Source organism: Mustela lutreola, chromosome 12, assembly GCF_030435805.1.
Source record: "Mustela lutreola isolate mMusLut2 chromosome 12, mMusLut2.pri, whole genome shotgun sequence".
NCBI classification, from domain to species: Eukaryota; Metazoa; Chordata; class Mammalia; order Carnivora; family Mustelidae; genus Mustela; species Mustela lutreola.
Window position 1 is genome coordinate 39,481,472 of NC_081301.1, and position 15,452 is coordinate 39,496,923.

At 35.6% G+C, this 15,452-nt stretch overlaps 1 non-coding gene across 1 annotated transcript; it reads left to right on the forward strand.

Moving 5' to 3' along the window:
- Positions 1-14,865: 14,865 nt before the first annotated feature.
- On the forward strand, positions 14,866-14,972 carry LOC131813312 (U6 spliceosomal RNA). Its single transcript, XR_009346732.1, has one exon. It is a non-coding gene; the product is annotated as a U6 spliceosomal RNA (small nuclear RNA).
- Positions 14,973-15,452: the final 480 nt, after the last annotated feature.

Here is a 15,452-nt window from a genome sequence, read left to right on the forward strand (position 1 = left end):
TAATTTCCCCTTGCCTCAAAGAAATAAAATACTGTTTTGTGTATTTACTAATAATAACTATCAAGCTGCTCATTCTTCTCATAATAGCTGTGGGTTGTGACCTTGAATATGATAGGCAATTTTAAAAAACAAGTAATATTATAGAGGTACATGATATTACATGTAGTTAAGCAAAGTCAACTAATTAGATGACATTAATAATCCTCAATTTAAAGATATATAAAAGGGAAGCCAACTGTAACTTTCCAAGGGAAGCCATAACATTTTATTAGAGGTTCACAATGTATTTACGGTTGTTACTAGTTACACTATAATGCCAAACATTACCATGAAATGATTCTTCCCACCTTTACAACACTATTACTATCTTCATATGTCATTTACAGACAGACATAAGAAATCCAGCCGTTAAGTTTCTTTCTTGCATGCTCTGTAAGCAAGAGTACATATAAATACACACCCACAGTAACCAAATATTTATATACTTGGAAAAAATCTGTAGTTTGTGAGGGGAAATCATTTTATGAATTTTTCCATCACCAACATTGGAATTCCTTTGATTTGTATTTTACTTGGAATGTATTTTAATACATAGATTTGTATAATTTCAGAGCAAAGTGTGATGTTCAATGTAATCATGACAATTTAAATGGCTATAGAGATGCATTCATACCTGTCACTTGTTATCTTCTCAGGTGTTAGAGTTGGAACAAAGTATAGAAATTTCAATTTTCAAATACATTCTTCTAAGTCAATGGATGACATTTTAACATGTTAGAGTTAGTTCAATTATATGGATGGGCATCATAATGTAAGTCTTTATACAGTTTTAAGAGTTGTGCAGCAATTCAAATATTATCTGTAAGTCATTTTCTATAATGTGAGATAAATTTTTGTTCCTTTATATGTGCATCTAAACATACATCAACTTTGTGTTCTTTTGATTAGTTACATATCATTGGAGATCAAAATTAAGTTTCCATTTTTGCCTGCATCTTTCTGATATTTGGCTCTTTAACATCTGAATGCTTCTATTACTTAAACAAAAATTCAATCTTAAATTGAAGATGTAAAGCCAGGTATAATAGGCAATAGACTGACTACTTGATAAGCCTTTAGAAATAGAAGTATGAAGATAATTATCCGGAGAGGTGGAAAAGTCAAAATTATAAGTAGACTCAAAAAGGATTTAGATACATTTGAGGCTAAAAGATCAACAATGAATTATCAACACATATTGAGGATTTTACCCACAGTGATCGAATATATTATCCTGTGTAGCATAACAAAGGATGTCATATTAAATTTGTTCAGAAGAACTGCTAGTTGTTTCCTGGAGAGTGCACTGGAGAGAATTATGAGACAGGTGGTGAGTACCATAGGAATGAGGCCAAGATTAATAAAAATGTGTGCCATGGATGATGTGGTGTAGTGCTGGCAGGGATGCCAGTTTATGGCCATGGCTGGCATAAGGTGTATCTAACTTTTCTGTTCAACACTCAAACACTTCCTCTGGTAAACAGTATGTAGATTTCTTCTGTGGCCACCCTCATTCTCCAATTTTAATTCATGAATTTTAGGTAGAGTTGACTCTAGGAATAGCCTCCAAACTCTAGGAATAGCCAAAGACCACGGGCTTAATCAGACAAAAATTATTTCTTCTCGCGGTAGGTATTGGATTCCCAGGTGAGCATTTGACCTACTCAATGACATAAGAATTCATTTTGGGCTGGGTCTTTTAAAAGAGAGGCTTATTGTCTGGCTAAAGTGAATTTGTTAGAATGTGAGTCTATCACTACAAAAAACGATCCATGGAATCCTAAAATAAAGCCAAGGGGTAATAGGAGTAAAAAACAGAACACAACTAATTCCCGATTATATAAATTTAAATAAGCTAAAGACAAAAGTAGATAGCCTTGTAAATTTCAGTTGAGTACATAAATTCAATTTGACATAGATCAGTTTGAGTTGGGTTTTCCATCACTGGCAAAGCAGTCTTAATATAACTGACATGTCTCATCTGTTAGATCACAACCAGCATCTATACCAGTATTTGTGTTCATTACACCAGATAGCTACTATTTTAACAGTGGCCTGCATATGTACCAGACCATAGCAAAGTTTGAAAGGTGTGTATATTTACAATTTCATGAGCACAGGAGAGGTGAACACTCATTTTGTGTTAGAGGATGAAGCTAGTTAGGGGGATACACACATGAGACAGCATACTCATGCCTAAAGAAGAAACCACTACAAAAATTGGCTGGGCCAAGTGCATTGCCTTGGAAACTTCTAGTGTGGCTTCCTTCCAAAACCACACATGGCTCTTAAATTGTCTCCATTCACGTTGTGTATATTCTTGAATGCTAACAGTTAGTAATCTGTCTCCTCCTAGCAGGAAATAAGTTAATAGCCATCAGAGAGGCAGCTGGAATGGGCACTGAAGTGGAGGGGTGAAGGAATACAAATGTGTCTTGTCTTGGTGGGAGTGTGGGAGCAGAAGTTCATGCTGATGGGATGTTTGATGATGTCCATAATAAGTTGCCTAGATCTGTCATGCTAGAGCTTGATAGAGCTCTGGTATGCGGTATTTTCACCTTTATGGACTATGATAAGCATGTCTTAGTTTCCTGTCCTTGTTTTATACCAAGTTATGCAGTTAGTGTATATTAGTATAATGGAGTGCAGAAGTACATGAATAAGGAAGTTTTTATGTGTACGCACAGGCATGCGTATGTATGAACTTTATGCAGTGGATTTACAAGGGAAAAAATGAATACATACCCTTTTCCACCTATAATATTCTTCATACTCTTCAGCCCTACATGGTGAGATAAATATCTATGTGTCTGTATGTGCAAATGTATAGGTTTCAAAAAAAATATATGAGGAACATTTGCTAAGTTGGGGGTGGGAGAGGTTACCAGAGGACACAACCTGAAGAAAATTTTTGGACTTCTTGCATCTGAGGTCTGTCTAAAGGGGTAGATTAGCCTATGCTCAAACACTGTACCCAGGAATAGACACATTAAATGATGATGGCTGTATGCAAGTCTCTAAGTACATGTTCATATGTCCTAGTGCCTTTAAAGGGGAGGTGAAGCTAAGTGAACACTGAGACTATGTACCTAGATAACTTAAGTAAAAGAAAAATAATCCAAGCCAATAATTAGCAGATTCTCATCTATATACTGGTATCTAAATGTATCAAGTAATCCCACCCCAGAAGTGCCCAGAGCTGTCACTGCATGTCCACAGGTTATTTCTGTCTGTGAACATTCTTTGGGAAAGATACTCTTGAAGAAAAGACGATGAAAGAGAGTAACTGGGGCGCCTGGGTGGCTCAGTGGGTTAAGCCGCTGCCTTCGGCTCGGGTCATGATCTCAGGGTCCTGGGATCGAGTCCCACATCGGGCTCTCTGCTCGGCAGGGAGCCTGTTTCCTCCTCCTCTCTCTCTCTGCCTGCCTTTCTACCTGCTTGTGATTTCTCTCTGTCAAATAAATAAATAAAATCTTTAAAAAAAAAAAAAAAAGAAAGAAAGAGAGTAACTGTCAGGAAAAAGAAAACCTCCATCAGCACACACCTAAACAATTCCACATAAAGAAGTATAAAAACCAGTTTCTGTGAAGACTGGGGAGGTGAGTTCCTGCTGTATGCATCTCTCTTCTCATTTAGTTGCAAGCAGATCAGCAACAAACAAAAATGTCTCCAATTGAAAATTTTGTCTTTGATCTGTATTTCTACATTTGCTATGTAACCTGGGGAGACTTTTTAAAATTTCAGATTTCTAGGTTCCATGTCTATTATTTTGATTCAGGAAATACAGTTGTGTATATGAGAATCTGCATTTTTAACAAACCCCTTAAGTGGTGCTGGTAGACAGATAGGCTTATTGAATTAATACATGGAGTTCTGGGAAAAACAAACACACGTGTGGTTTTCTAATTAGTAAATCAGTTGGAAGCAAAGAGAATGAAGCACATCTTATTTGAAGGAGTCAGAAAAGATAAAGGGAAACTTTCTTTTTTATAGTAGGTTTCAAAATTTTGTTGTTTTAGAAAAAGAATATGATTCATCACGTTGGATTATATTTCTATCTGTCGCCATGCTTACAAATGTATGTTTTTAATTTCAGCAGTTTTTTTCCCCCAAATTGTATAAATTCCAGTTAAAAAAAATCACAATCACAATAGGTAAAATAATTATTTTGTTAATTTTTGATATGTCTCCATCAACTTTCCATTAGTTTTTAACTCATTCCATCTCTGATATTTTACATCCTAATTAGAAAGAACCATAATTTTAATGTGTGTGCTTCTGAGATTATCACTGAAACTGTTTTTGTTTGTTTTGTTCTGTTTATTTGTTCAGCTTAAGATCTATAAATCTATAGGTTCTGCTTTGGACCAGACTAAAACTACTGCTCAGAGGACTATCCAACTTCACTCAATTGTTTTTCTACTTCACAGTCAACTCACAGGTGGGTTCAAATGAATTGGGAGACTAATGAACACTCTCCTCATGATTTATCATTCTGGTAAGCCTATCACAAGAGACAAAGATTAAAAGCCTCTGTACCAGCCAGTTTTCCTGGGGTCCTTGTCCCATCGTGGCTGATGCAGATTTGGCCTGCCTGTGGCAGGAGCTGAGTTCGGGGTCCTCCTTGTGATTGGAACCCCTCCTGAGTTCTTAAACTCCACCAACCCCGAGGTTATTCTTCATTTCTTGAGTGTTGTCATTTCAAGAATTTCTATATAAATGGAATCCTGTAGTATGGAACCTTGTGAGACTGACTTTTTCCATGAAGCGTAATTCCCTGGAGATCTGTCAAGTCACCGTGTATATCTAGTAGAGTTTGCCCTCTCTATTATGGAGTAGCATTATGTGTTGTGAATATGCCATAGTTTGTTTTAACACTGCCTGTTGCTGTAGACAAGATTGTTTCCAGCTTTTGCCTGTTACAGTCAAAACTACTATAAACAGGGGCACCTGGGTGGCCGGGTCGTTCAGCAGCTGCCTTCCACCCTGGTCATGATCCCAGGACCCTGGGGCTGAGTCTCACATCAGGCTCCCCTGTTCAGCAGGAGGCCTGCTTCTCCCTCTCTGCCTGCTTGTGTTCCCTCTCTCGCTGGCTCTCTGCCAAATAAAGAAAGAAATCTTTTTAAAAAGACTACTATAAACATATATGTACAAGTTTTTGTGTGATAAGTTTTTATTTCTCTTATAAATGCTCAATAGTACAATCTCTGGGTCATAATGGTAAGCACACTTCTGTGCACTTACCCACAGTGTCTGCACCATTTAACATTCCCACCAGGAAGGTGAGAATACAGTTTCTCTACATTTTTGCCAGCATTTGATTTTATCATTATTTAATTTTAGCCATTATGACATATAGTGGTATGTTACTTTCATTTTAATTCATATTTCCCTACAGGAAAAAAAAATATGTTTGCAAATATCTTCTATTGGTTATTTCCCACTTGGATGTACTCTTCTGTGAAATACCTTTTGCCAATCCTCTGACTGGATTTTTATTTTTATTTTTTCTGTAGAGTTCGGAGAATTCTTAATATATTCTAGATACAGGTTTTGCTTGCTTGTTTTTTGTTTGTTTGGTTTTTTTTTTTAAATATGTAGTTTAGAAATATTTTCTCCAAGTGTTTAGCTTATATTTCATCCTTAATTGAGCATTTCATAGGCCAGAACTTTTTAATTTTGATGAAGTGCAATTTATATTTTTTTCATTTTGTAAGTGGTGCTTTTGGTGTTACGTCTAGGAAACCTTTGCCTTGTCTGAGATCCCAAAGAATTTCTTCTATGGGTTTTTTCCTAAAATGTTTATTGTTTTATATTTTACATTAATGTGCATGATTTATGGTCTCATTATTGCTGGCTGGAGCTTTAAGTTCAGACTCCCCATGCCCTGTCCATTGACAGGGCAGATGGGATTGGGCTTGTTGCTAACTAACCCAAACTAAGTTCTGACTCCCTAGTTAGCCTTCTCAGGTTATCTTAGTAGAAAGTTGGGTTTGTTATGCCTAGATAAAACCTGGCAGTTGTGGATGTCTCCATTAGCCTTACTAACATGGGAAGGTTGGAACCACAGTTTTTTCTTTAGTGTTTGGCTAAAATAGAGCCGTTACTGTCTAAAACTTTTCTGTTCTAAACCATATTTTTCCTGGTCTTTGGCTAGAGAGAGGAAACCTTTATTGTGGGTTTTTTTTTTTTTTTTTGATATGCCATTTACTGTTGCCAGGTTACTGTCTGCTTAAGCAATATGTCTGAGATTTGTGAGGTAAAACAGAAAACATGGGGAGCTCGCCACTGTTCTGTTCCTTGGGTTTCAAAGTCTGTAGCCACTCTGCCCTCTTACCATGTTTCAGAGTCTGCTTATGTTGTCTTATACATAATATCAAGGGTTTTTAGTTGTATTTAGTGAGAGGAATAGAGAAAAGTCGGTCTGTTCTTGAAAGCAGAAGTCTATTTTACATTTTAAAACTACTCAGTGGTATCACACGATTAGAATTTTTTTTTTAAGATTTTATTTATTTATTTGACAGAGAGAGATCACAAGTAGGCAGAGAGGCAGGTAGAGAGAGAGGGGGAAGCAGGCTCCCTCCTGAGCAGAGAGCCTGATGCGGGGCTTGATCCTAGGACCCTGAGACCATGACCTGAGCTGAAGGCAGAGGTTTAACCCACCAAGCCATTCAGGTGCCCCAGAAATGTTTTTAATTGATTTTCAATATCAAATATAACAAGATACTCAATAATTCTTTGGTCTTCACAAATCCTACTTATGTATTGATGTATTTTTAAAATAGTTAAATCAATACTCAATCTCATAGCAACTTGTAATGTTCAGTAAATCTGTGCTTCAATGAAATGTTTTCGTAAAACATGTTTACTTGTTCTTCGGTTGTCGTTGTAAGAATGATAAACTACATGCAACTGTATACTGACTTACAGCAGTGATTCATATAACACTTTTTGAAATTTATTTTTAAAGGCATAGTTTAAGTTGTTCATAAGCCTCAACAAATATTAAACTATAATGATTTATTTCAGTATCATCATAAATCTACTTATTTGATATGATTATTCTTTATTTCTCACTTGATAATAAATGGGTGCATTTCTGGGCCATATGCAATGCCTGTTGACAAGCTAATACTCTATTATTTTTCCTGTATGAGGGTCTTCAACTTACTAAGCAAAACTTTGCATAATAATAGGTGGATTTTATTTTAATTTCAGCTTAGTTCCAAGTGTATACTTTTTCAATCATTTTTAATTCCAACTTGCAGTCTTTGACAGTTCGATATACTTTGTTATTTGTAGAAATAACTACTGGTCTAGAAATCCAATTATATAAGACATGCAGTTTCTTTTACACATCTCTTAAAATAATATCTAGGCCCATTACAAATATTCCAAACATATATAGTTTTTCTGTCTGATCAGGACCTCTTGCTTGACCTGTCTTCTAAGCAGCAGTTAATCTTTGTTGGTATTTCTGACTTGAATGCTTAATCAGAAAATCAAACCATGGATGCTTCTGGGGATATTTGGTAATCAGAAGTGTTCTTTAGAATTCAAGACAGTTATTCCTACTGTGGAAGAACACTAAAATAATGAAACAGAGTAGGAAATCTGGCATAAACAAACCTAGAGGGACTAAGGAAGAATTTTTAAAATATTACAGTTGCAGTTATATAGCATTTTTGTTAATTCTGTGGAAAAAGATGTTGGGGGAAAAGAATATATGGAGAAAAAGAAGGAATTGGAGGTGTTGCGAATAGAAATATTTAATACTATTAATGTCACTTAAATTTCCACACATTGGTGGAACTATTTGGGTCATTACTATAACATGCTTCTTTGTTTCACCAACTTCTGTAGTGCATACTACACTGCTATTGTTAACCAAGATGATTTTGTTTTTAGGAGATGATTAATCTTTCTTTTTGTAATGTTTCTGGTATGAGAAACTTCTCAATAGTCTTTTAGGGTGATGGAATTTTCAACAAATTAATTTTGCTAGAGATTAAAATTTGTAAGAAAATGCTTTCCATAGGATTTAAAGTTAAGGTTGTACAAAAAGTGCTGCAATATCTAAAATATACAAAATCTTAATGTTAAACATTAAACAAGCAACCTAATTTTTTAAAAAAGAACAAAGATGTGAACAGGCACCTCAAAAGTAGATATGTATACGACAAGATAGTAAGCATTTTTTTTTAAAAGATTTTATTTATTTATTTGACAGACAAAGATCACAAGTAGGCAGAGAGGCAGGCAGAGAGCGAGGAGGAAGCAGGCTCTCTGCTCCGTGGGGCTTGATCCCAGGACCTTGGGACTATGACCCGAGCTGAAGGCAGAGGCTTTAACCCACTGAGCCACCCAGGCGCCCCAAGATAGTAAGCATTTTTAATCTTTAGGGGATAGAAGATTAAAACAGCAAATAGTAACACTATGCTAGATAGCATTAGATTATTTTGTTTAGATTGGCTAAAATAAAAATAGTTACATTGTCAATTTCTGGTGAGGATGTGGAGCAACAGAGATTTTCATTCAATGCTGGGTGGGCATGCAAAATGGCACACATTGGACAGTATGGCAGTGTCTAATAAATCTAAATGTAGTATTAGAATACAATCCAGCAGTCATGTTCCTAAATAAGTACCTAATGAATTTGAAACTATTTCTGGACAAAAATATACACATGAATGTTTATAATGGCTTTTTTCATTATCACCCAAAAACTGGGAAGCAACCATGTTATCTTTCAATAGATGAATGCATAAAAAAGTTGTGATAAATCAATAAAATAGAATATTAGAAATAAAAATGAAGTGCTGAGAGATGAACATTTTGAGATGGACCTTAAATGCATAATGCTTAGTGAAATAAGCAAGTCTGAAGAGGCCTGATAATGAATGATTCTAAGGTATGACAGTCTACAAACAAGAAATTATAGGGACAGTAAAAATATCAGTGATTGCCAGTGGTTTAGAAAGGGAAGACCAGGGCTGAATAGATGAAGTGGGGATTTTTTGAGTGATGAAAATATTCTGTTTGATACTGTAATTTTAACTTTAAGACACTGTTCATTTAAATCTATTGAACTTTGCAACAGAAGGAGTAAACCTTATTGTATGCACATTTTATAAAATAATTTAGGAGCTCATGGGAATCAAAGAATGGAAGGCATAATATGAAAACAGTCTGTCTTATAAATGTGTGAAACAACCTGGGGGGAAAGATATTGATCTTAAAACTTTGGAAATAAATTGAGCCTAAAAACTAAGAGAAGGAACATAGGCTAAATGGTAGTTAATGAAATTATTTCCTATGAATAAGTGCCAGTTAATAATTCTTCTATACATGTATCCTGTACATGTATACTTCTTGTGGAAGCTTCTATACACGTACACCAGAATTAAACTATAATAAATGATGTTAGATGAAAGATCAGTTTTCTAAGCGTTGAAGTGGGCCTTTGCAGATAAAGGAATGAAGCAAGCTACAATGATACATGTGGCAATTGCTTAGAGTCAGAGATCACACTAATTCATAATTACATGGATATTCTGACAGTTATATTTGTAGATATACATAGATTAGTACACATGCATATATTTGTTCATCAGCTGAAAAGAACTTAAAAAATAACACCTGATTAACTATGAACACACCTGGCCCTTAAATCTTGCTTTCTAATACCATTCTCCAGTAAAGTGAGTTGGGCTTCCTGGAGAAATGTTTGATTCTAAGAAAGTGGCAGGGAATATATAAGATGAGACTGTAGCATTTTACAGTAAAGAAAGGAAGGATGTGCTCAAAAAAAAAGCAAACAAAACAAAACACAAAAAATGAAAACACTGTGGGGAGGTATGTCAGTGGAATACAGGAACAAGCGGATTGAAGTTCCCAGTGGTCAAAGCAGGAATAAGCTGACCAACAAAATAAATAAAGTAATACACTGATTTGTAACTAGAAGTAAAAAATGTATATCTATGAGTCTATAACGATGTGAAGAAATGAATGGATAAATAAATAAATACAGAGACTAGACAAAATTCCCATGCAGAAGAATTCAAAGTAATTTATGTAAACACTCTGCCCACGAGGAGGTGGAGTTTTGCTTCCCACTTCTTACATGTGGGCTGTGCATGGTGAATTCAAAAGAATACAGTATGGAAAAGGAATGGGGGAAGAGTTACTTTACAGTGGAGAAATCCAATAATCACTACCTTAGTTAGGTGAGCAAGGTTAGTATCAACAGTGATAAATCACATTATTATTTACTCCTGATACGATGTTATGAGAAGGGTACTTTTCCTCTGTGATTTTCTTCTTCAAATCACATAACCCCATTTTAATAATGAAGAAAACATCAGAAAAATCCCTGTAGAAAGACATGCTACCAAATATTTGACCAGTACCCTTCAAAACTGATGGTCTTCAGAAACAAAGCCTGAGAAACTGATATAGCCAAGAGGAGTCTAAATAGATGTGACAGCTAGATGGAATGTGTTACCTTGATTGGAGTTCTGGAAGAGAAGAAAGACATAAGGCAAAAACTAGGGCAATATGAATTACAATATATTATAATATATATTTATATTATAATACAATATGATCAATTATAATTAATATATAATATATAATTAATATTTATTACTATATGATATATAATTAATATATATTAATATATAGTTACTATATATTAATTATATATCATATCTTAATGTATATAATAATAATGTATCAATATTGGTTGAGTATATATAATAATAAAAATGTATCAGTATTGGTTGAGTAACTGTAATAGTTACCATACTAACAAAAGGTGATAATAGGACAAACTGGATGTGGGTTATATGGGAACTTTCTTCACTATTTTCAGAATCTTCCTGTTAGTCTTAAACAGTTCTAGAAAATAAAGTTTAATTTTTAATAAGGTGTAACAAGAACTTCAGATGATTGTCTATATGAATTCTAATATCCTTCTCATGTAATATCTCTCTTATGCAATATCCTATTGGCCTTAACAGCATGAAGTTGATGAGTTTATTCCTGATACTAACCCCCTGACCTTCATGGGAGGTGTCCAACCTAACTCTTTTCTTTATACTTTTCAATGCTTATGTGTCCTTTTGCCTGCTAAGATTCAAATTCAAATTTGGCTCCTCATGCTACATTATTTCCCGTGCATGAATCCTTTCTAAAGCTTGCCCTCAGCCACTTACTCTGCCCTCATGCCTCCCACTTGCCCTATGTGGAGGGATAGGACAGAAGGAAATAGAAACAAGCTCCCTGAATATGTATAAGGTGGTGTAATTTGAATGTTAGTTATTTGTGCCCAAGAATTGTATAAAGCAAGGAGTATTGACTATCTTTCGATAATCAGGATCATAATAGACATTTGTTTTGATTTGTTTTCATTTATTTTTCACATATATGTTGTTTCTGTTTCTTACCAGCTGAACGATTTATCAATTTTCTTAACTAAATAGTTATTTTCTTATACTCTTGGGGAAATAAAAGGATCCTTAGGTCTGATTTAGCCAGGTATCAATGAGCAGAACTATCAAACATTTGGTCACTAATGACTGTACTAGTTATTCAATTTAATTGCGCCATTTTAATGTATGTGGTGTTGTATCCTCCTACTACTTTACATAACTAAAGGAATGATTCCACCAGTTGCTGGAGTACTGCAGGGTGACAGCCTAACTCAGTCCATTTGGGCTGTAACAAAATTAGCATATGTTGGGTGGCTTATAAGTAACAAACACTTACTTCTCACAGTTCTGGATGCTGGAAAATAAAAGCAAAGATCTTGGCACCAGCAGATTCAGTGTGGTGGCTGGTGAGAGTCCATTTCTTGGTTTATAGATGGTGCTGTGTCTTCATGTAGTGGAAGAGAGAAACTAGCTCTCTGGGGTCTCCTTTACAAGAGGACAAATCCCAATCATGAGACCTCCGTCCTTATGACCCGATCACCTCCCAAAGGCTCCACCTCCTAAAATCACCACTTTCACAGGTAGAATTTTGACATATGAATTTGTGGGGAGTGTCTTTAAATATTCAGATGATAGGACAGCCTCATGTGGCAATTCTCTGGGAGTTGCCTTCAGCCAGAGAGAGCCACTTTTCCTGGGGTAATGCTTCCTTCTGAAACCTGTTACTGCATGGTGTGAGAGTATATAAACCTGGCTCCATGTCCCCACATGGGGCAGCTCTGAAGGGCCATTCTTGCTTTATAACCCCTCGTGGGAATGGAGGAGGCCTTGTGTGACCTCACTGTAGTCCAGTGTCTTCCTCAGCCTGATTTTATTTCCTCCTGTTATCCTTCAAGAAGACAGTCCAGTAAGCTCACTGTACTCAAATCCACTTCAGAGTCTGCATACCAGGAAATTTTGTTGTAGGCAGTGCTAGGTATAGGTCCAGAAAGAAGATGTGAAGGAATTTTGGAACCATCAACAGCCAGGGGCTGGCAAGGAGAATCCCTGGTAGTTGGTTTGGGTATGAATAGACAGTAGCCCAAGGTAGGAACGTTGTTGCTCAAACTTTAACTGGTGGTGAACTGAATATTCCACTTGGGAACACATTTAGTATCTGTGCGATATTAAGGAGATAAAGTAATTGAAAAGTAAATACTTGTTGATGGGGGTCATTAATGTTCTGAAGAAAGATAATAAAAGATGGCAGGTGAAAAGTCATCAATTAAAAGCTCAGAGTAAAAGCCAGTGGACCTTCTGGGGTCATATAAATAGGTCACGGCATTCCTGTAGCTTTAGGTGAGGAAAAGTTGATAGTCAGGTCCAGAACTTAACCATAAGCATAAAAAAGCTTCAACAAACTTTACATTTTAAGCCTAGACAGCTCTGTAATTGTCAGGGAAGAACCTTGATTAGGGAAGAAAAGAACTCTCTACATGTGATAAGGATATTTGGGTTTATTCACCAGAAAGTCTTTAAATCCATATCACTTTAAGTCTCTGAGAAAGCAGAAGTGGCCCACTCTTTTTTGGTAAGCCTAGTGCTCTTTGACAATGATAGAAGCTTAACAGTGATAGAGTTTGTTGCAACAAGGCATCATTATCTTACAAGATCTGTTACATCTATTCTGCTGGCTAGTGGACCAATAACTTGGTGTGTCCTCCTTATAATCCCATCTCAAGACATTTATGAGAGTACATGGACTTCAAGATAATGAGAACCTGGCTAAAGACCATGTACTGAGCCCGCAGCATTGTTATTGTAGATGTTATTTATCAAGTTAAGAGTAACCAGGATTGTTGCAGTATAGTAGAGAATGGGAACTAGTCATGTTTTCTTGAGGTACCTCTGAATTGAAAACTCTTCTGAGCTGAGGTGGTCCATGTTGACTTAGTCCCATCTCCTATGACCACCTTTCTTTCGTGCAGAGGGGCTACGATGTCAGAAATTGTACCCAGGAGTCACGAGACCACTGCTATGTCTGTATCATCTATGCTGTATTGACTAAAACTGATGCTTCTTGAAATCCTTGTCATCAGCTTATTTTAAGTCTCAACTTTAGCTGATATTTGATAGAAGTAGGCATTGTAGTGCTTCAATCCAGAAATGATTGAGAGAATAATTTTTAAGCATTTTGTGTGATTACTTTGATAATTTGATTGAAGTTAGGAATTCTTTCCATCAAAAATTTCAAATGCACACAGGCACACAAAATATGTGCCATTTCAAGGTTATAAATGGACATCAAGTAAAAATTCTTGATTTAAGGTGAAGAGCTTTTAACATACCTAATTTCTCAAATTTATTTTTGATCTTCTGCAAGCTTATTTGTAGAGTATCATAGGTATGCAGGACTAGACATTTTTGGGCTTGGGCTGATATTCTTTTGTTTGGAGGAAGTGTTTGAGCTATTCTTGAGATATTAAAAGGTGGTAATGTCATTATACTACTACCAGGAAAGATGATTATTTAATTGGACAATAAGATAATATGATTAGTATAATTTTCCAGAAAGCTAAGAGTATTCCATTCCATTTAAGGTTTGTTTCCCACACCATACTTTTACATTTGAATTAGGGCTAATAAGAGAATAAAAATGAAATATGATGAGAATTTTTAGCAGTCTGTTAAAAAGAGAAGCATTTGTCATACTGAATTACCAGATACCCAAAGCATTATAGTTCACTAACTTGTGCCTTGAAAATATACTCATTGTAGTAAATTTTTCATTGTAAAGACATTTTGTAAAAGAACTTGACCTCTATCATTATATAATATCTTTTCTTAATAATCTAACAAACATTGACTTCCTGGTGTGAAATGAACCAATTAAAGTCATTTTAAAAATGCATAAGTTTTTCTAGGTTGCTTTCAATTTTAAGTAAAAGCAGTATATAATACCCTGCAGCTTAGTTTTTCTATTTGAAAATGCAGCTAATCTCACCACTATATTGTTCTCTATCACATATCCCAACTGAATTGATATTTCAGCTCTTGTATGATCTTCCTCTCTAAGTTGGTTTACTGAAGGGATAAGTCATTCTGAAGAAGTCCATCTTCCAGTCAACTTGAAAAGCTCTGAATCAAACTTACAGATGGTATTTATTCTTTTCTGTTACAAAAGTGGGGAAACATAAGCAGCAGTAAAGCAAGTATTCATCTTTAGCTTGATGGGCATAATGTGAAAAAAGATTCCAGCTTCAGTATATCTCAGAGATAGACATGGAACTTGGAAATAAAAATATCCTTAAAAAACCTGGAAAAAAATATATCTGAAAAAGAAGAGTCTGTTGATCAGCTTGACCCAGTACTCAAACTTTGCTCTTGGAAAGAACCCAAGGATTTTTACTGGAGGGTGCTTCCTTTGGCAGCACATATGTAAAAGTTGGAATGATGCAGAGAAGTTTAGCATGGCCCTTGTGCAAAGATGATGTACAGATTCCTGGATTGTTCCATATTAACCAAAAAATGTTTCTTTTTGCTATGGCAATCAAACTATGAAGGCCACTTACCTTTAAGACTCTGCCACAATTCTGGGAAACTTGATGTTGTTAAATATCAAAAGCCTAGGTGTCTAATTGTGTCATTTTCCCCACCAACAATGTATTGGTAGAGAGACAGAATGATGACTATCAGCCACACCCAATTCTAGGCAAGTGGTTTTCTGGTTCTGCTTACTTCCTGGAGCTGAAATTAAAAAAAGAACTCAGTCACGTGGTCTAGCCAAGGAGGTAAGGTCAGCGTAGTTGTTGGATTTGAATATTGAAAAATTCAGAATCAAAGTAACACACGATTGTCTGTCTAAATCAGCTTTTACAGTGTTTGAAAAAAGCAAGTGCAGTATTTTCCTGAAATTAGAAGGTCCTATGATTCATTTCTGAAGACATAGCAAAGAGCAGTTCAGCTGAACTTCCCTGCCTGACAAAGAGTCCTGAGGAGCCG